This window comes from Silene latifolia, chromosome 9, assembly GCF_048544455.1.
Source record: "Silene latifolia isolate original U9 population chromosome 9, ASM4854445v1, whole genome shotgun sequence".
Taxonomy (NCBI): Eukaryota; Viridiplantae; Streptophyta; class Magnoliopsida; order Caryophyllales; family Caryophyllaceae; genus Silene; species Silene latifolia.
Genome location: NC_133534.1, coordinates 148,240,117 through 148,261,009, shown reverse-complemented (window position 1 = coordinate 148,261,009; position 20,893 = coordinate 148,240,117). Strand labels below are relative to the sequence as shown.

The 20,893-nt window shown below is 38.6% G+C and overlaps 1 long non-coding RNA gene across 1 annotated transcript; it reads left to right on the top strand.

The window, feature by feature from the left end:
- The first annotated feature begins 1,616 nt into the window (after nucleotides 1–1,616).
- LOC141598337 (uncharacterized) lies at nucleotides 1,617–15,197 on the top strand. The gene is made up of 3 exons (XR_012523428.1): nucleotides 1,617–1,690; nucleotides 1,846–1,963; nucleotides 15,016–15,197. It is a non-coding gene; the product is annotated as an uncharacterized LOC141598337 (long non-coding RNA).
- Nucleotides 15,198–20,893: the final 5,696 nt, after the last annotated feature.

Genomic DNA, 20,893 nt, shown 5'->3' with positions numbered 1-20,893 from the left:
AGGCCTGATTACTTATCATTCTGTCCAGCCTACTATATACTCTAGCACATGGTTCCTTTTTATTAGACCAAGTGAAAAGTGCACCAGTAGCCTCTACATCCTCCATACCAGAAATAGACACACAATCTTAAAAATATTCCATTTCAGCATCAGTAGTATTACCCCTGTTAGGACATATTTGTTGATGATGACATGCCCAATTTAATCATGTTTCTAAGTGTACTATTTCAGGAATAATACAACCTCCTCAAGCAAGAATTAATCAATGTCAAAGTCAAGAATGGTTGATAATTTGGTACCCAAGATTTAGAGTCGTTTTGTCAACCTATGTAAAGATGAAAGGGTAGAATACATATAATGGTAACAGTCAAGCATATCGTTACTTATAACGGGTAACAGTGTGCCTGACAGTCACGTTTGACCCGTCACACTTGAAGCAAGTCTTTCATCGTGAATATTTCACTCTTATTAAAATGGGCTTTTATCCATCAGCTTTAAAAGAAGTTTTAAACTTGAAATATTGAAGGGTGGTCTTTGAAAAGAATATGCTTTGAATATCCTAAAATGTTTTTCTCCAAAATAGTAAAAAGTCTTTCCCTTACTTTATGAAACCAAAGCTTATTTCTTTCCAAAATGCTCTTTCAAGAGTTGTCCTCTTTTGCTTGGTTCACATGTTAAATTTCTGAAAACACAAGAGCTTTTTAAGGATAGTTACAAACTCTCTTTTCTCCTTTTTGATCCTTAGAAACAAGCCACTTTGGTGCTAGTTTGGGAAAGCCAAAGTCTTTGTTTCTTTTCAAATGCTTTGACTCACAAACCCTAGCTTGCCTCCTCTTGTGTGCCTCCTCTATAAAAGGAACCCTTCTCTTCACTTTGAAAGCAAGACTTTGCAGAGAAATCAAAAGTATTTTTGCAAAATCAGTTTTTAAGAACTCGAAATTTTCTTTGCAAAAACTCTTCTAAGTCTTCAAGTGAGTCAGTCGAAATCACTGTTACTTCACAGTATTGTACTCTCTCATCTAGAATCGTTTGTACCAATAAGTTGTCCTTCTCAATTCTTTTAAAGAATCAGTTTGAGGAAACTTGGTCTTGTAAACATTCTAGTTAGAGTGTCGAGTTCATAGACGGAGTAGTCTTAGAACTCGTGTCACAACTGGAGTAGGTTGTTGGTCTTTTAGTTCATAGACGGAGTAGTCTTAGAACTTGTGTCGCAACCGGAGTAGGTTGTTGGTGTCGCAACTGGAGTAGGTTGTTGGTCCTTTTGTTGTTAGCACTAGTAGAAAAATATTTTTTTGCGGCTCGCTATTTGAGGCGTTTTAGCCTAATAGCAGCAAATAACTTTTTTTTAAATCATATAACTATTTGAGGCGTTTTATTAAAAAACCGCCTCAAATACTATATGTGCGGCGTCACTGCTACAAACGCAGCAAAAGAAAACAATATAATAATAAAATAAAAACTCACCCACTATCGTCTATCAGTAGTTCAGTACTCCTAGACATTCATCAATATCACTTTACCAATTATTACCACTACCCAATATCAATTTACCAAAACTAAAGAAAAAACCCTTGAAGCAGCCTGCGCGAACATTGTCACCAGCTCACCACTCGTCCCTCACCACTCGTCCCTCACCACCACCGCGCCACCTCGCCGGAATTTAACCTGCCTTCTATTATTTGGATATTAGGTATGTAAATTCATTGTTAATTGTTTATGTTTTCGATTAAATTCTGTGTTATTGTTAGGGTTTATGTTTTTTTTTTATTAATTATCTTTTGTTAGGGTTTATGTTTATCTTTTTGTTAATTGGAGTGTTGATTCAGTGTTAATTATCTCTTTTAGGGTTTATGTGACTTAAGAAAGGGGGTTTACGTTTTCGTCCAAGGTCTCATCGGATATCACCAATCCACGCCGGAATTTCTCATTTACTCGTCGTTCTCAACATTAAGTATCATAAACAGTAAGCCCTCTTTCCCATTTACTTGTGCTATCATTTTTTTTGGCTCAATTTTGTGAATTACCCATTAACTAATAAATATTTGTCCATTTTATGCTGCCAATTTTACTGTGTTAATTGAGATTTGAAAGTAGATTATGGCGAAAATAGTTGTGTCGATCTAGAATAGTTACAATTTCTTAGTTGCTTAAAAGCTACACTTGCTGAGTTGGTGCTTTTTTTTGTTGTTAATGGGAATAATAATTACAACAACAAGAATATCAATAGTAGCAGTTGTAGTAGGAGCCAAAATGGGGAGGGACTAGTTGTTTTTAATTGTGTTTTAACTGGCTTCTTTTATTGCTGGTTTATGATTTTTATAAGCGTTTGTGTTGTTGTTTTTGTGTTTTTCCTGTTGTTTTCTGGTTTTAAAATCCTTATGCTGCTGTTTTATGGATTTTAAGTGCATTTTTCCTGCTATTTCGGGTTTTTAATGCCGTATTTTGGGTGCTAATTGTTTATTCTTTTTGTTGTTTTCTAAAATTTCAATGGTCATGTTGCTGTTTTCTGGGTTTAGGTGCCTATTGGGTTATTCAATAAGTTAATGTGACTATGTGGGATGGCCAATATGTATAATTATTTTTACAGTATATCGAAATCGAGATAGAAAATCTCTCATTTTTATAGTTGTTTTTAGGGATTTTCGACCATATACCCTTTCTCTTTTTTAAGTTTCTACCATATACCCTTACTCTTTCTAGCTTTCTATATTATACCCTCCTATCTTGCAAGTTTCTACCATATGGCCATTAACTTAACTTTATTGTTACTATCTTATTTGACATTGATTAATCCCCTGGTTTTTCTCATTGGATAGCCCGCTATCACCATACCATCACACCTAATGCATCCCCTCACTAGTCACCACCACCTCACATTCAACACACCAAAAACTTCCTAATCGTGAGGCCAACATCAATAATAGTAAAAATGAAAACCTCCACCCAAAACACCAGCAGCTATCGTAACTCCCTCTCCCAACCCGGATTTTAAGATAGGGTACGGAGTTTTGGCACTATTTCAGCGTCAATGATACAATCTGGACACAATGGTTGGGTTGTGACAAGGTTGTAGTCTGGCTTTGTCGTGGTTGTGGGTGGTTGTGTCGTGGAAGAGGTGTGGGTGAGGACTAAGGAGTAGTGCTGATTTTTCGAGTGGTTAGGGGAATGGTGGTTAATGTGGGTGATGGAGGGTGAATGTTGGTTAATGGCATATGAGATAAATTTGGAAGGTTAAGGGGTATAATGTAGAAAATTAGAAACAATAGGGGTATATGGTAGAAAAATAAAAAACATATGGGTATAATGTAGAAAGTTCTGGTATGAGCAAAGGTGAGTATAAAATGTCCTAAATTTAATAATGTTTCATTAATTGGGTGAGCAGAAGGACACACTACCTCCACAACTTGAAGTAATGGGTAGCAACTCACACCATTCGAAATTGTCGACGACGCCAACAAAAGTACCAACCGAGGAACCCATGGTGGAGTCTAAGTCCGGATTTGCAATGGCTGAAAATACTTCTTGATACAATGGTTGATGGAGAGACCTATAACATTTACTTTGACGCCGATTTATTTTATTATAACACCGATGAAAACACGGAAGTATACAAAGATGATCTAAGCCAATTTCTCGAGGGGTGTGAGCTTAATATCCAGATCATTCAAATTTTCATAAGGTCTTGTAATTTATCTAGATCTATTTGAATTTTTATTTGAATTAGTTTTTATTTACATACACCTAATCCACCAGTATGTACATGCAGGGCCCTTCGAGATGATCTAGTGAAAGCCGTTACCCAACCTCGGTTAGGATGGTTGTGCCCCGATGCAACTTCAGATGCCAAATTGATTAAAAAAGCGGAGACTGCAATTGCATATATTACTAGAGCATTTATGAAGTCAGTTCAAAATGGCCATGAATTCATCTTGGCCTCAATTATTGATAGGTAAAACTGATACTTTCGGCCATTTTAGATCATTCACTGTATTCTTATACTTTGCCGCTGACTAGATAGTAGAGTTTTGGCTAAACCATTTGCTGACGGGATACTTTCAGCCATTTTAGATCGTTCATTTGATTTCGTTGCGTGATGAGTATTTAGTAAACTGTGTTTGGTGCTATCTTTTAAATGCAGTAAGCAGTGGGTTCTACTCGCTATTTCTCCACAAACTTATACCATATATGAGTTCGACTCGGTTGCCCTTAAAGAAGGTCGCAAGTTGTATATGAAGATGTTAGTTCTTAGGCAAGTAACGGTAGTTTAAGCTTTCTTATTTATCTAGCCTACATGAGCGTTACTTATAACTAATTTTATGAATTTTTGTATGGTACGTAGCTCCCTAAAAAGGTACAAAATGTCTGGTGGTGAAATAAAGGTGAAAAGGAAAGAGCCATTGTGGAAATCTATTAAGGTGATTGATACATTTTCAGAATATTTTAAGCTCATTTTATATTATTAGCTCGTATTTCAATTGCAACTATCTCATCTAAATTTTTATATGATGTGTTAGTGCCCTCAACGAAACGGGTGCTTCGAGTCTGGCTATTTTGTGATGTGTTACATGTATGACATAGTGAAGAGATGCACGAGTATACACTACTACAGATACAGCCTATAACAACGGGTAAAAACCGTTGTAAAATAAAAAAGCGGACGTTGTTAAAGCGGCCGTTGTAGAAGGTATTTACAACGGTTTGCTTATTTAGTGAAACCGTTGTTAAAAGTATTCACCACGGTTAAAAGCCGTTGTTGTTGGGTGTTCTCCGTTGTGGAAAGTGTCTCAAAATTTTGGAGGGAATAATATAACAACGGTTGTCCTATGTATAACCGTTGTTGTAACTTTCCCTCCAAAATTATGAAGTCTTTTCACAACGGGTTTATGTTACATACCCGTTGTTGAAATTATTAGTAACAACGGTTCTTTGTTTAATACCCGTTGTTGTAATTTTACCTCCAAAATTGTGAATACTTTTAACAACGGTTCTTCGATTAAAACCTGTTGTTGAATATTATGCGCGGGTATTTGTGAATGTCATTCACAACGGTGTTATTTTTATTAACCCGTTGTTAAAGGTATTCACAACGGTTTTTTTTTAGTAACCGTTTTTATTACGAACTCCTAATGTTTTGAAAAATTTAATTTGTTTCATGCCATTCAAAAACCTGCATATATCAGCAGCACCAGCATAAATCACAGCTGGGTTCATCAGAACTCAATACATTCAATTCAACCACAACAGCAGCTGCATCATATATATATATACTTACAAGGAGTTGAATTTACATGAACTAATCATTCCCTAACTTCAACAAAAATTTACTAATAAGTTGATCTAAACTCTGAGTATCATGCATTTCTAATATATTCTAAGACGTAGTTGCCCCACATGTCTCTTACCTCGTCTATATCTATATTTGAGTACTGCTCAATCTGTTCTGACGGGTTGATTGCATACTGCGGAAAAAACAAAGAGAAGACATTATGGTATATATAGCAGCAAGCAAGACAACATAGCAACATCATGGCATATATAGCAGCAAGCAAGACAACATTAACTCTAATTTAAAAAAAGTAATAAACACATTATTAAATTACTAACCTTTGGAGGAATAATGATATATCTTCGCCTAATAATCTCCAACATGAACCGACAAGCGTAGTATCCACATTGTATGCTATCTGGCTGGCGAGGCTATTATTACATAAAAACAAACAGACGAGAGAAGGCTTACATCAGAATCTTGAACTTTAGGTATTGTATTAGTATTAAACACAGATTTTGCACTTAATATTATTGTATTTGAGCACGTACCCCTGTTATCGTAATAAAATCAGGGCCAACATCAGAATCTTTCGTGGGTTGATCCCGCTCGTTTGCTCTTCTCTTCTCAAAGGCCCTTTTTTTAAAAAAAAAAAAAAAGGAGGCGTAAAACTCATTTTGGTAGGGGCAAAAATGAGCTTTTTTCTATAAATAAAAATTGAAACTTAATGTTATTATAAATAAATCAGTATTATAAACTTACATATTAATCAAGCGCTTAAAAGTCTCGCTTGGTTTCTTTGATGTAAAGAGTCCAACCAGAAAACTTTTTTCTTTGTCGGCATGATGGCTGCTAGCACCCAATGAGTCCTACATCAAGAGACATCATCATTATTAACAAGTACATATACTCCCTCCAAGTTTTATCAATCTTCCCCTTTCAATAAAATACTCCTCACATATATTAGAGAAAGGGGAAGATACATATCACTTGGAGGGAGTATTAGTTATGAAAATGCAATTGTAGGGGGAAACGTAATATTAATTTGTTTATTACCCTTTTTCATTATAAACGCCAAAAATCAGCTTCTTGTTTGTCGTCAATTGCTGAGCAATATAATCTACCCGTTGATCGAACGAGAAATCCAAAATAAATAAAGATAAAACATAGGGGCACAGGAATCCGTAGTGATCAGATGGAATTTTCTTCTCGGGGATCACTCTCAATTGCAATATCCTACATTATTACGGTATTAATTCCGGTATTTAAAACACTATCTACCTAGTAGTCAGAATATTAGACTATGAAATTATTTATTAAGAAACTTACTTCATCCAAACAAATATGTGTGATATATCAATCTGGTCTAGTCCAGCCCATACGGCTAGCAGATCCCATGATATAGCAGCTTGGCGCTCAGCCCCTAGAATATCCTCCTCGAGCGGAATAATTATCGGTTGCTCGGAGGCTGTGCGATGGCCACCTCCTCATACAGTCTCATCATCGTCTCCGTTCTTACTTTTTGCATGTAATCCTTCCCTTTATATATTGTGGAGTTTATACTCCTAACTTTCACGGCCGGGAAAGAATGAGTCTTTGATGTGGTGCTACTACCACCAGCCTACACATGTAGTATAGATAATTAAAATAATAACAAATCCAAAGGTAATAACATATCCTAGTTGGAGTAATAAAAATAAAAGCGTACTTAATTAAATACATACCTCATCAAGTTGTTGTGAAGTCGAGGTCGTTGGCATGTCTGTGGACTTAGGCTTATCCGCCAAAGCCGCCTTTTTTGTTCCCTACAAAAAAAAAATAACATATAAAAACATTCAACAATTAAAAATGTAACACATATATATATATATATATAAAGGTGTTTCTTCTAACCCCAACTGCTTTCCGCTTCTCAGGCGGAGATATCTTCGCCAAGAAGATGTGAGTATCGAGCCATTGGATGAAACTTCCAAGCGCATCTCCCGAGAATGGTAATGTCGTCACGAACCGGGACAGCGGTGGAAGTTTTTCATGGCCTGGATTGACTGTAGTTATCTCTACTATTCTATGATTCGGCAAAAGTTTTTCGCCATGAACTACGATTTCACTGCTGCAGGTTTGTTTTCTACGAGACCCGGCCAACACGCACATGTGGCTTTTCGATTCTATTAGGGTCAGCAAGAATAACAGGCCTCTTGTTTACGGCTTTGAGGAATATACACATACATACATTATTATTATATCTTTGCAAAAACGCTTCAAAGATTCAAAAGATTTTGCAAAAACGCTTTCTGTCTCGGGCCGATTTTTGCACAAACTTCAACATTCATATAAATTTAACTAATTAAACACTTCATGCATACCTTACTGAAAACAGGGAACCGACTTGAAGGGGATGTATCTTTGTTTTCCATCACCGTCTTCTCATCAAGTTGCATCTCCTTTTCGGACCCATTATTTACCTAATAAAATTAACCAATTCAATGGCACCATGTCGAAGTTGGCGGTGAACACACCCCCGATCTTACAAAAAAAAAAAAAAAAAGAAAAATAAGGAAGTATATTAGGTACCTGATCGGCTTTAGTTGTTACAACTTTAGAAGCATTATTAGGTACCGATCCTTCGAATCTCGTTGACCGATACTTCCTTCTCATGTATTGCCAAGGTAGTAGCGGCCTCTTCACCAATCTGTTGTACCTTATTATTACCCCCTTTAGAAATGACATCCTCCATCATCTTCACTTCTTCTTCGGAAAGCTTACCTCCAGCATTCAGCTTTAGTAGTACGGATGCCATTAACTGAAGCTGCTTGCCAAGAATGTAATGTGTCAGCAATTTTTATCCCAACAATAACATGTGAATTGAACTTAAATGAAAATAATAGAATAAATGTTACATTGTCAGCCTTCTCGGACTTAGTCTTCCTTTTCTTCTTTATCTGGGCAGTTTTCCCATAATATTTCGTTACTCCAACCTGTAACGGGACGCCCCTCAAACGACCTGGATGTTCGGGTCGGCCGATCGCTCTAGCAAGAACGTCATTACGACCACTGGGAGTGAATTTCCCTTCTTCTACCTCTTTCAATACGTTATCCTATAATATATTAAATAAACTTCAAATTATATTTGTGACTAAAATAATAAAGTTAGTAATGAACTCGTCTTAATAAAATAATGCTTACTATGTTGGCCAAAACTTCCACATCGTATTTGTCATGCGACAATAGGGATCCTTTAGGCGTGTGCCCATGTTTATAAGTTACATGCCGATCCACCTCTTTCACTCCCTTTGCCACCTACACATTAACATGGTAACATTTATACACGTAAATGTGTATCAATGCAAGTCCAAGTGTGATTAAAAAAATAAAGTCTCACAGGGCAATAATGCATGCTACTTACGAGGTCCTCTTCTATCTTTCTGTAACCGCCTCGAGAACCATAGAATTTCCCCTTCTTGCATGAAATGTTAGCACGATTTCTTGTGCTAACGGACTTCAAATAATTATATAAAAGCGCAAGTTGATGAGATAATAAAAAGATTATATAAAGGACTCATTAATTAAAAAAATGATAGGTAAATCGTTAAAAGGCGAGGATATTTAACCTGAAACTTCTCAGTAGTTCTCATCTTTTTGAAAAGATCCCATTCTTCCTGCTTGATGGTGGGACACTTGTTTTCCGGTGGGCTCTTACGCATCTCCCCCGTTGCCTTGTCCACATACAACCAATCCCTAGCAACGGCACACTTCCACTGCCTGTGGACCTCCGCTGCCTTATGCATTAAATACTCATCATGGCTTATATCGGGTATAATAAAGCCTTCCTTTATACGAGCCAAGTATAACTCCGCCAATTTTGGATTCAAAGTTCTAACATCATCTAAATGGATAGGCACAAACTGTCTTGTGCAAGCACCAATCCAACTGGAGAAAAGACCCGCATTTGGACCAGTAGGGAAACCCTTCTCACTCCATGTTATTTCGAACGGCTGTTTAGCGGCTATAGCTGCAAGGACTCTCTTGCACTTCGTAGCACCCCTCTCACCAGGCTTATTATCACCAGGCTCATTATTCTTTTGACTTCTTTTACGTTTTTCACCCATGATAATCCTAAAACCCAAATATGAATGATATAGCTGGAAATGAACAACTTAACAACGTACATGCAGAGTATTATCTAAAACCCTAAACCCTAATAGGAATGAAAATTTAAAACAACAGATTGAGCTTCTAAAATCCTAAACCCTGATAAGAGGAGTAAAGTAGATGATGCGGGATGATAAAGATAACAAAGAAAACGAAAAACAAACAGATGCACGAAAAAAGAAACAAGATGATCATCTTAAAACCCTAATGACGAAACACAAAATTAAAGTGAACATACTTGTTGATGATGATGATAAAGAGAACGAGCAGGAAGGCAACGGAATCGGGCTTGAAGCCGGGCAAGGCGGCGGCGCGACGAGAATGTAAAAAGCGAGGAAGAGAGAAGAATTAACACAGGATACCAACGGTTGGAGTAATAATGTTGTGTGTGTTTTTGTGTATGGCATCTTTGGATGGGTTTCTATATTAGTTTTTTATTAAGACAACCTATTGACAACGGGTGCTCAAAACAAAACCGTTGTTGTATGTTATAACAACGGGTCAATAAACATTAACCGTTGTCAAAATTTTATTACAACGGGTAAACTATACCCGTTGTAATATATGTTCACCAAATTTGCGCCAAAATGAAATATGTCAAAAAATATAATTGACAACGGGTAGAAGTACTACACCCGTTGTTGAAAGTATTAACAACGGGTAATTTAAATATAACCGTTGTTATTGTTGAACCTCTTTTTTTTTTTTTTTAAATTATCAGTAATTCCATTACGGTCCAAACTGTAACAATACATACCGCAACATTATTCAAAGCAATTTCAACACCAAAGCATCCACATCTAATAATAAGATCAAGAAAATAAGACAACTTACACCAAAGATGCATGCATACTCGTACATGTCCCGATGAACTATCTCGGGATCGGGGACGTTTCTTGGATGTCATAGTTTCTTCGTTAACCCAAATACCTTCACCATGGTCATCACGCATATAGATGCTTTCAGTGTCCTCATGATCAGTGTCAACATCGTCGAAATAAGATACAGTGGTAGACTGATCCATTCCCTCAAAAACGACATCCGATCATCATCATCATTATCGGATGGACTACTCCTTCTTTTCCTTATAGACAGTACAATAGACCACTTCTTATCCATAGGATCGGTGACATAGAACACTTGTTTAGCTTGGGATGCCATTATGAAAGGATCATCCTTATTATTGCCAACCTTACCCAGATTGACCAACGTAAATCCCATCTTATCCTTTCGGACACAATGGATGTTGTTATCAACCCGGTTACATCGAAACAAAGGCAGTGTGAAATCAATGTAATCTAGTACCAATATTTCTTGAATAACACCATAATAAAGGCATTTTCCCCAAATAGGCTTTTTATCTTTTGAAGTAGCAAAGTGCATTGCCTCAAATTCAGAACTCACACCACTATTTTGCATTGTGCTCACCTCATCTTGCTCGCGGGTGTAAAAAGTATATCCATTAATGGCAAAACTGTTGTAAAAGGTGACCCCGGCATTTGGACCTAAACCAAGACGTAGTAACCTAGGAGAGATGTCATCACCAGTTTGATCAGTACACTGTAAGACAATATTCCTAAACCACTCTGGAAACGTCTTCGTATGCTCGTTCGCAATCCACTTCTCGGTCTTGTTTTGGTGATCGTATTTGAGCTCATCTTTGTGTTGTTGAATATAAGGTTGCACCTCATCTTCGTTGTTTAGCACATACATGTGTGCTAAATGCAACATTTCACGTGTCACAATTTTTTCAACCCGGCCCCTAATACCTTTTCCGGTCATCCAGTCACTATGACGATTCTTAGGAACGCCAATCAACTCCTCAGGGGAGAGATGAGCGTAACAATATGAAAGAGCTTCGTCTAAAATAGCGCGTTCAGCAATACAACCTTCCGGACGATACCGATTAGATGTATAGTCCTTGTAGACTTTCATCAATCTTTCGAAAGGATCCTGGTATCTCAAGTACACGGGCCCAAGGTACAAAATCTCCCTAACCAAGTGAATGGTCGGATGAATCATGATAGTGAAGAAAGAGGGTGGAAAATACATTTCCAATCGACAAAGAGAGAGGTTACAACGAGGTCGCAATGAATCCGCGTCATCCGGATCGATGACTTTCTCGCATATGGACTGGAAGAAGAGACAGAATCTAGTTATAGCATATCTTACCTTTTCGGGTAAAATGGAACGAATAGCCACAGGTAGTAATTGTTGCATCAAAGTGTGACAATCATGTGACTTTAACCGGGTGAGTTTTAGGTCTTGCATCGACACTAGGCTTTTGATGTTCGACGAATAACCATGTGGCACTTTAATTCCATTCAAGCATGCACAGAACTCTTTTCTCTCATTCCGTGAAAGGGTAAAAGCTGCTGGCGGTAAAAATGTACGATTACCTCTCTTCTGTGGTGCCAACTCTAGCCTAATACCCATCATTTTCATATCTTCCCTAGCTGCGGCGTTATCCTTTGTTTTACCAGGAACATTGAGAAGGGTATTGATAATATTATCACAGACATTTTTCTCAATGTGCATGAAATCGAGGCAATGCCTGACCTCCAGGTCAGGCCAATATGGAAGTTTATCAAAAAATATGGATCTTTTCTTATACCCACGAGTAGACAATTTAGAGCCGCTCTTCTTCCCATAATCTATCTCAATATGCTTTACTTTCTGATAAACTTCATGCCCACTCAAAATTCTAGGAGGTTGACGAAGTTCTTGTCTTCCATTGAATGCTTTCAGCATCTTGCGATAACAATGGTCATGAGACAAGAACCTCCTATTTCCCATATACACATACTTACGAGAAGACTTCAAGTATTCAGACTCGATATCCTCCCCACACAATGGACAAGCCTCTTTCCCATGAACTGTGTGCCCAGAAAGGTCGCCATAAGCGGATAGTCAGTTATTGTACACAATAACATCGCTCTCAAATTGAAAGTTTCGTTCTTATATGCATCAAATACTTCTATCCCACTATCCCACAACAATCGCAAATCATCTAGAAGAGGTTCCAAATATACATCTATATCATTTCCAGGTTGTTTAGGGCCGGAAATTAACAACGACAACATCAAATACTTTCTTTTCATGCACACATATGGAGGTAAGTTATAAATAGCCAACACTACTCGCCAAGTACTATGTTGGCTACTCATGTTTCCGTGTGGGTTCATTCCATCATGGACAGCGCTAGACGTAAGTTTCTAGGTTCATTGCCGAACTCGGGATACTTAGCGTCGAACGATTTCCATTGCTTACCATCTGTCGGGTGTCTTAGCTTTCCATCATTTATTCTTCTTGTTTCATGCCAAGTTAACATTTTTGCATCATCGGGATTCGCATAAATCCTTATGACTCTTGGTATCAATGGAAAATACCACAACACCTTAGCCGGGATCCCTTCCTTATCCTTATAACGCCACTCCAAACATTTAGGGCAATTGGTTAAGTTTTGATATAATTTCCGATACAATATGCAATCATTTGGACATGCATGTATTTTCTCATATTTCATACCCACTCCTCTTATTAGTTTTTTCGCCTCATATGTCTTAACGGGTAGAACATTACCATCAGAAAGCAACTCCTTTATCAAGGCTAAAAACTAGTGAAACACGTGTCACTCACCCCATTTGCCCCCTTGATATTATACAACTTCACCACAGCCGACATTTTTGTGAACTTACAACCAGGATAAAGAGGTGCTTGGACTCACACAACTTCTCATACATGTTGTTAATAAGGTCATCCCAATTACTAGTGTCATCACCTACATCTTCAAAAGCAATGGAATCATCATCATTCTCTTCATTATCTATAGACCCAACATTCAACTTCTCTACTTCCAACTCTTCCAACTCAAAAAACTCGGCAAACTCAGGATCATCAGTTAGCCTTTCGTGTACCTCAACATCATCTTCTTCAGAGTTATTCTCTTCCTCTAATGATTCCCCATGAAAAATCCAAAGTGTATAGGATCGACTAAATCTCCACTTTTCTAGGTGTATTTTAACGTCCGGAAAAGCCATATAGCTAATATTACCGCATCTTTCACAAGGACATGCAATACTAGAAGAACCTTTCAAATTGTTCGAAACGAATTCATAAAATTCAGCTAAACCATCCTTGTAGGTGCGGTCACTCATATTTGCATCAATCATCCAAGTTCGAGTCATTATTCTACATTCGTAATAATAGGCAACTAATTCAGAAAATACAATAATAGGCAAACAAATAAACGAAATAAGCGTTGCTAAGAAACATATATATACCTGATTGATAAACACGCGCGATGAGGGGGAGAAGACGTGACAACAGTGACGGAGATGAAGACAGAGAGACGATCAGGGAGGAATGGAGGATGATATAGTAGCAGTATTAGCTTGTGTTTGTGTTTGTAGCGTATAGCAGAATAAAGCAATATGTTGTTCTTAAGATTTTCATAATATTAATAACAACGGTTATTGAGACTACAACCGTTGTTAAAACGTATTAAAAACGGGTTCTAATATAACCGTTGTGATTACTTTTCACTAATTTGGCGCCAAACCATTAACAACGGTTAAATTTTAACCGTTGTTATTAGTTTTTTTATTAACAACGGTTGTTTAAGTATGACCCGTTGTTAAAAGAAATAACAACGGTTAACAACGCATAACCGTTGTCATTAAGTTTGGTAAAATTCGCGGAATAAATTCTACAACGTGTTTTGATGATTTTCGTGAATAAGCGTTGTTAAAGGGCCGTTGTGGTTGCCTGTTTTTGTAGTAGTGATAACTGACTTGGAGAAGGTACGTCTCATTGTCTCCCATTTATATAGTAGGGTATAAATGGTCTTCTAGTGGTTTGAGCATAATCTCTTAGGTTAGAATGTTAGGTTAGAGTGGTCAAAATGTCTTCTCCTTTGAGCCCATGCATTTTAACTCATTTGAAAGACCTTCAACCCTATTTAATTAAGTAGGAAAAGTTGGCGGTATGTCTTAAATAATTTTCGTATGTTTTGTTTTTGGGTTAAATGAGTGAGATTGGCTTATGGTTAAGTATGAATGAAACCTACAAATTATATGTTGACAATGTTCATGCCCTATGCTCCTTCGCCCATGAGATTATAGATAGTGATCCATTATGGAATTGTATGACTACTTTTATAGGTTTCTTTGATGTTATCATTTGTAAAGTATGTTTTCGGCCATTTTCAGGATGATCATATAGTTTCACTCATATGTGGGACATTTAAATGACCCTCTCTAGTGTGGATTGAGCATATTATGGTCTAGTATAAATTGAGCATTGTGGTCTAATATGAATACGATATTAGCTTTTTCTCCTTTCGTTGTTCTGTTTTATACGGTTTTATAACTGTACTTTATAATTGTCTTATTTCATTTTTATGGGTGTCTTTTTGCTTTCACCTTCTTAATATAGTATGTATTCTAAAAACTTGTTGGTCCCTGTTGTTTCCTCTACTCCTCACTTGATGCCACATGTTCTTCTCTTCTTGTTATCCCTCCACATATGCCCTCTCTTTTTTGGCCAAGACTCCAAATTATAATCACATTAACGATTTTACTATGTTATGTTATATTTAGGTTTTCAACTCGCAAGGAGAAGAGTCGTACACTAATTGTGAGATAAATGAAGTGCGGGACAAGTGGGCTACGTACTTCACTAGTCGATGTGTTAATTAGCTAGCCATTAAACCGTTGTATCTACTAAAACTCCTTGTAAGACTTTGCTTTCTAGACGATTAGTGGACATCACGCCCTACTTGATAGTTTTTGACGTTAGTTGTGAAGATTGTTGATGTTAATGGGTTGTAATGAAGTTGTTGGATTAAAGTTATGGTTATATATAATGGTATTGCGGTTGGATTTGGAAATTGTGTTATTGTAGGTTTTAATTTTTGGTAGGCTCAACTCAAATGAAACGCTGCCAATTTTATAAAAAAATATCCATAAATCTAGGTGGTATGAAGCGTTTTACTAAATTATCATGTGTCTATTTGCGGCTCCTTTATACAAAAAATGCCTCAAATAAATAGCTATTTGCGGCTCCTTTTTTTAAAAAACGCCGCAAATAGCTTATTTATTTGCTGCGTTTTCTATAGAAAAACGCCGCAAATAGACATTTATTTGAGGCGTTTTTTTTCGCCGCAAATGTATTTTCTATTTGCTGCCCTGCCATTTGCTGCTATGCTAAAAACGCCGCAAATAGCCCATATTTAGGAGCCGCAAAAAAATATTTTTCTACTAGTGTAGTGTTTTAAAGTGATCGGAGTAGATTACTTCACTTATCAATAAAAGAAGATTGGACGTAGGCCTTTAGAGTGTCGGCCGAACCAATTCAAAATCGTTTTGTTGTTTTTCTCTTCGCTTTTAATTCCGCTGCAATTTATTTTGTTTGTTCTTTATTCACGTTTTAGCTAGCAACAGTTGATGCGTGTCTTTTATATAAGGTTTTCACCTCATTTTTACACGCATTTCTGTGTTTTTTATGTAGCATCTGGCTACAAATACCCCCAAATATTCTACTTTGGTCCGTTTATTGTAATTTGCAGGAATTGACCGAGGAGGAGCTAAATCGAGCCTTAATTGTCCCAATTGTATGCATTTATGAGAAATAAGGAGCCGGAGTTAAGGAATCTTACACTTGGAGGACGTATGAGCTGAGTTAAGGAAGATATTCAAGTCCTGATGCGCCTATATAGCTCGATCGAGTGCTTTAGTCCTCGATCGAATACTTTACACACTCAAAGCTGGTCGATCGACCAGCTCAAGGAGTCGATCGAGGATGTTCAGCAAGCAGTGCTCGATCGAGAGGTGGTTCTAGCTCGATCGAGTGACTTAGAGTTCGATCGAGTGATCAACTTACTCGATCGAGGGGATTTCGTGTGTTTTTGGTTTATTTCCGCCTAATCCTTTATGGGCTTTTGTAATCAGTCCATGGATTAGGTTTAAGACAATTTTGCAGTATAAGACTGAGGAGAACACTACGCTACTCCCATCTTTTTTACTACGTACATTTTCATCTGTTGCTTTTGTCACTGTTCTTTGGAATTCTACTCTCTACCTTGCTACTCGGATTCGGTATTATCAATTTAATTATTTCTTTATCGTATTTATTGCTTTTAATTCCTTTTCTCTCTTTGCTTATAATCGTTCAATCAATTAGATTATTCATCATGTTTAGTTTGGATTGTTTGGTTATTGTAATTGTTAATCTGATAATTATGAGTAGCTAAATCCCTATGCTAAGACTATAGGGAACCCATGATTTGAAGGGAGAGTAATCAAATTACTAGGTCAATACCGGTACCGTCTTTGTTGTTTAAATGCTACAAATAACTGTAATTGCCTAATTGAGTCGACGCAATTAGACCTTTATTCTTAGTGGACCTTGACCTGGACCGAAAGGTTGGAAGAGGGAGACTAGTAGCAAGCAATAGAGTATTGCAGCGAGGGCGAAAGTTAAACTGTTTACACTTTAGGGTGAATTAAGGACCGAAAGGTGACGTTCGCTACCCCCTAGACCGTACTGCATTGACCTGGAACCTAGATTACTCGACCAGATAATTATGGCGAACCGCTTGTCTTAGCTATTCTCCTTTATCTGTTAAACTCCTCCCTTTATTTCTCTTTTCCTTGCCTCTTTTAGTTTAGAAATCACAATTTAAAACCCCCATTTTGGTTACCTTGGCAACCCTAGTTTAGCAGACAAATTCCTACCTCTCTGTGGATTCGACCCGACTTCCCTAGCTATATTAGTTAGTTGGAACCAGTTGGTTATTTTTTTTGTACGCGACAGACGTGTCAAATTTTGGCGCCGTTCTTGGGGGGAGGTGGCGCAATTTTGTTGCTTAAATTAAGTTTGTCTTTCGTCTCAAGGAATTTATTCTTTGAGGCTGATCTTATTTTCTGCAAAGTTTTTGACAATTTGCAGATTAGCTGTTGCTTCGAAGGTTGGTTGACAATATGCCTACGATTACAGAGCATACAGAGCCATGTGGTAGATGTGGCGAGGAAGGACATGACCTCTACGAATGTGTAGCGAGTATAGAGCGCGCTCTTGCATATAAGAGGTACAAGCAGGGAGTTCCTTTCTCCCAGCTATATGAAGAGATAAAGAGCGTTGCTACCCCTTCTACGCCAAGATATCACGACCGCTTCTCCTCCTCGCAAGAGAAGAAATTGCCGAGTTGAAATCCATTATGCTGAGTATGTTTCAGAAATCTGATACGGTTATATCGGAATTGAAAGAACAAGTCGCATAGTTGACACAGGCCACGGATCAAGCCAAGCCTTTTCCAATTTGTGACCCACTCAGTGCACTGAACTTCCAAATTGACCTTCCTCATGAAGAAGACAAGACATTGGCAGCTAATGATGATTCAGATGATGATTTAGACGAGTTCCTGCAGGAAATACTTGTTGCGTGTGCAGTAACCACTCGATCGAGCAGTTCTAATCATCCAGTCACTCGATCGAGTGACACTGGCGGTCGATCGAGAAGTACAGAACCCCAAGTTGGTCGATCGAGTAACCATGCTGAAGAAAACACTCGATCGAGTGTCAAGATAGGTCGATCGAGTGATATTGAAGAAGAAACTGGTCGATCGACCAGTAAAGGTACTCGATCCAGTGCATTAAGTGGCGGAATTCCTAATTCAGTATCTAATACCGCCACCGTGTCATCTTCCCCTGCTGTGGAGACGTCACGCGTTGATAAGGGTAAAGGAAAGGTTGCAGGACCACTTATCGCTACCAGGGTACCTTTCCCAAGTCGTCTGAAGGACGCAAGGGTCGAGCAACAGTACGGTAAGTTCGTGGACATCGTGAAGAACCTTCAGGTAACTGTCCCTTTTTCTGAACTTGTTACTCAGGTTCCTACTTACGCTAAGTTTATGAAGGATATTGTGACGCGTAAGAGGAATTTGAGCGAATTTGAGACGATTTCATTTATGGAAGAGTCTAGTAACCTACTGTTAAATAAGGCCCCTCCAAAAATGAAAGACCCGGGCAGTTTTTCTATTACCTGTGTCATAGGTAATATGATTATTGATAATGCCCTTTGCGATTTAAGTGCCAGTGTCAGTGTCATGCCCCTTCTTGTCTGCAAGAAATTGAAGATGAGTCACTTCAAGGTGACTAACATTACCCTACAGATGGTTGATAGATCTGTTAGGAGGCCTTTAGGTGTCTTGGAGGATGTGCCTGTGAGAATAGGCAAGCTTTACATCCCGGTAGATTTCATTGTTTTGGATATTGCTGAGGACACCCGGACCCAAATTATTTTAGGAAGACCATTCCTATGCACAGCTGGGGCCGTTATTGATGTCAGACAAGGGCGTTTAACTCTTGCAGTAGGGGATGACGCTATCACATTCAGTTTGCCCAGTACTCTAGCCCACCCAATGATAGAGAACACATGTTATTCAGTCGATATCATTGATGAGTCTATTTATGACTTCTGGTCGGGTTCTTTTATGAAGGACCCACTGGAAGCTCTCATGCTTTTTGATGAGTGTGCAGATAGCCCAGAGGACGATGACGCTGCGTTGGATTTGCTTGTCGATGATTTAGATGAGCATGACGGGGAGCAGGTGGAACAAATGATCAGCACCCTTTGCTCCATTGAGGTAAAGGTACCGGAACATAAGCCTCTTCCTTCTCATCTTAAATATGCTTTTCTAGACGATACAGAGCAGTATCCCGTCATCGTTAGTGCCAAGCTTAGTGATGATCAGCTGACTTCTTTGTTAGCTGTACTTAAGAAAAACAGGAAAGCAATGGGCTATTCACTGGACGATATCACGGGGATTAGTCCCGATATTTGTATGCACAGGATAGAGCTGGAGGAGGATCACAAACCTTGCGAGGCGGGGTCGGCGTGGAACTGAACCGAGAAGATGCAGGATGTTGTGATGGCCGAGGTAATGAAGCTGCTTTGGATGCGGGTATTATCTATTCGGTAGGTAATTCTAGATGGGTAAGCCCGACACGGGTAGTCCCGAAGAAAGGAGAGACAACTGTAGTTAAGAATGAGAAGAATGAATTAATACCCACCCGAGTAGTGACCGGCTGGCGGATGTGCATAGATTACAGACAGCTGAATGCCGCCACCAAGAAAGACCACTTCCCCCTTCCTTTTATTGATCAAATGGTAGAAAGGTTAGCCTCTCATAAATTTTTCTGCTATTTAGATGGGTATTCGTGGTTCTTTCGGATCCCTATCCACCAGATGATCGAGGCCAAGACTACATTTACCGTCCTAAGGGTGTTTTTGCGTATCGCGAGAATGCCTTTTGGTTTGTGCAATGCCCCCGCCACCTTCCGAAGGTGTATGATGGGGATATTTTCAGAGTATATTGAGTCTATCATGGAAGTTTTTATGGACGATTTCAGTGTTTATGGAAGTGATTTTTCTAACCGTCTGTCTAACCTTGAGAAAGTGTTGCCATTTGTATCGAGGTTAATCTTGTCTTTGAATCGGGAGAAGTGCCACTTTATGGTCAACGAGGGAGTTGTCTTAGGGCACTTAGTTTTTGATAGGGGAATAGAAGTTGACAAAGCAAAGGTGGAAGTGATTCAGCAATTACCACCTCCTGTTAATGTTAAGGGGGTGAGGAGCTTCCTTGGTCACGCTGGCTTTTATCGCCGGTTTATCAAGGACTTCTCCAAAATTGCTAAACCACTTACACAGCTGTTGCTTAAAGATGCCCCTTTTGTGTTTATCGATGCTTGTCTTTCGCTTTTAACAGGTTAAAGCAGGCCTTAGTCTCCGCGCCGATCATACAGCCTCCCAACTGGGACTTGCCGTTCGAGATCATGTGCGACGCGAGTGACTATGCATTAGGAGCGGTGCTTGGCCAGAGGAAAGACAAAGCCTTGAATGTTATTTACTATGCGAGCCGAACTACGGATGAGGCTCAAGTGAAGTACACTACCATCGAGAAGGAGTTAGTTGTAGTTTATGCCTTAGAAAAGTTTCGTACTTATTTAGTTGGGTCGAAGTCACATTTTTTACCGACCATGCAGCTTTGAGGCATCTCCTTGCTAAGAAGGAGGCTAAACCGCGGCTATTGAGATGGATACTCCTTCTTCAGGAGTTTGACCTGCAGATTAAGGATAAGAAAGGAGCCGAGAACGTTGTAGGCGATCACTTGTCGCGACCGATGCGACAAGAAGGGGAAGATTCTCTACCTATTGATGATTCTTTTCCGGACGATACTTTAATTCTTTGTTATATCGTCTATTGTTGACCAGGAACCCTGGTATGCAGATATAGCTAACTTCGTTGTCGGTGGCAAGTCGCCGCCCGACCTTTCTTTCTCAGAAGAAGCGTTTTCAGTATAACGCTAAGCGATTTCCGGGATGACCCTTACTTGTTTAAGGAGGCGCAGACGGTCTCTACAGACGGTGTATTCCGCAGTGGGAGACCAAAATAGTCTTGGAAGGCTGTCACTCCTCT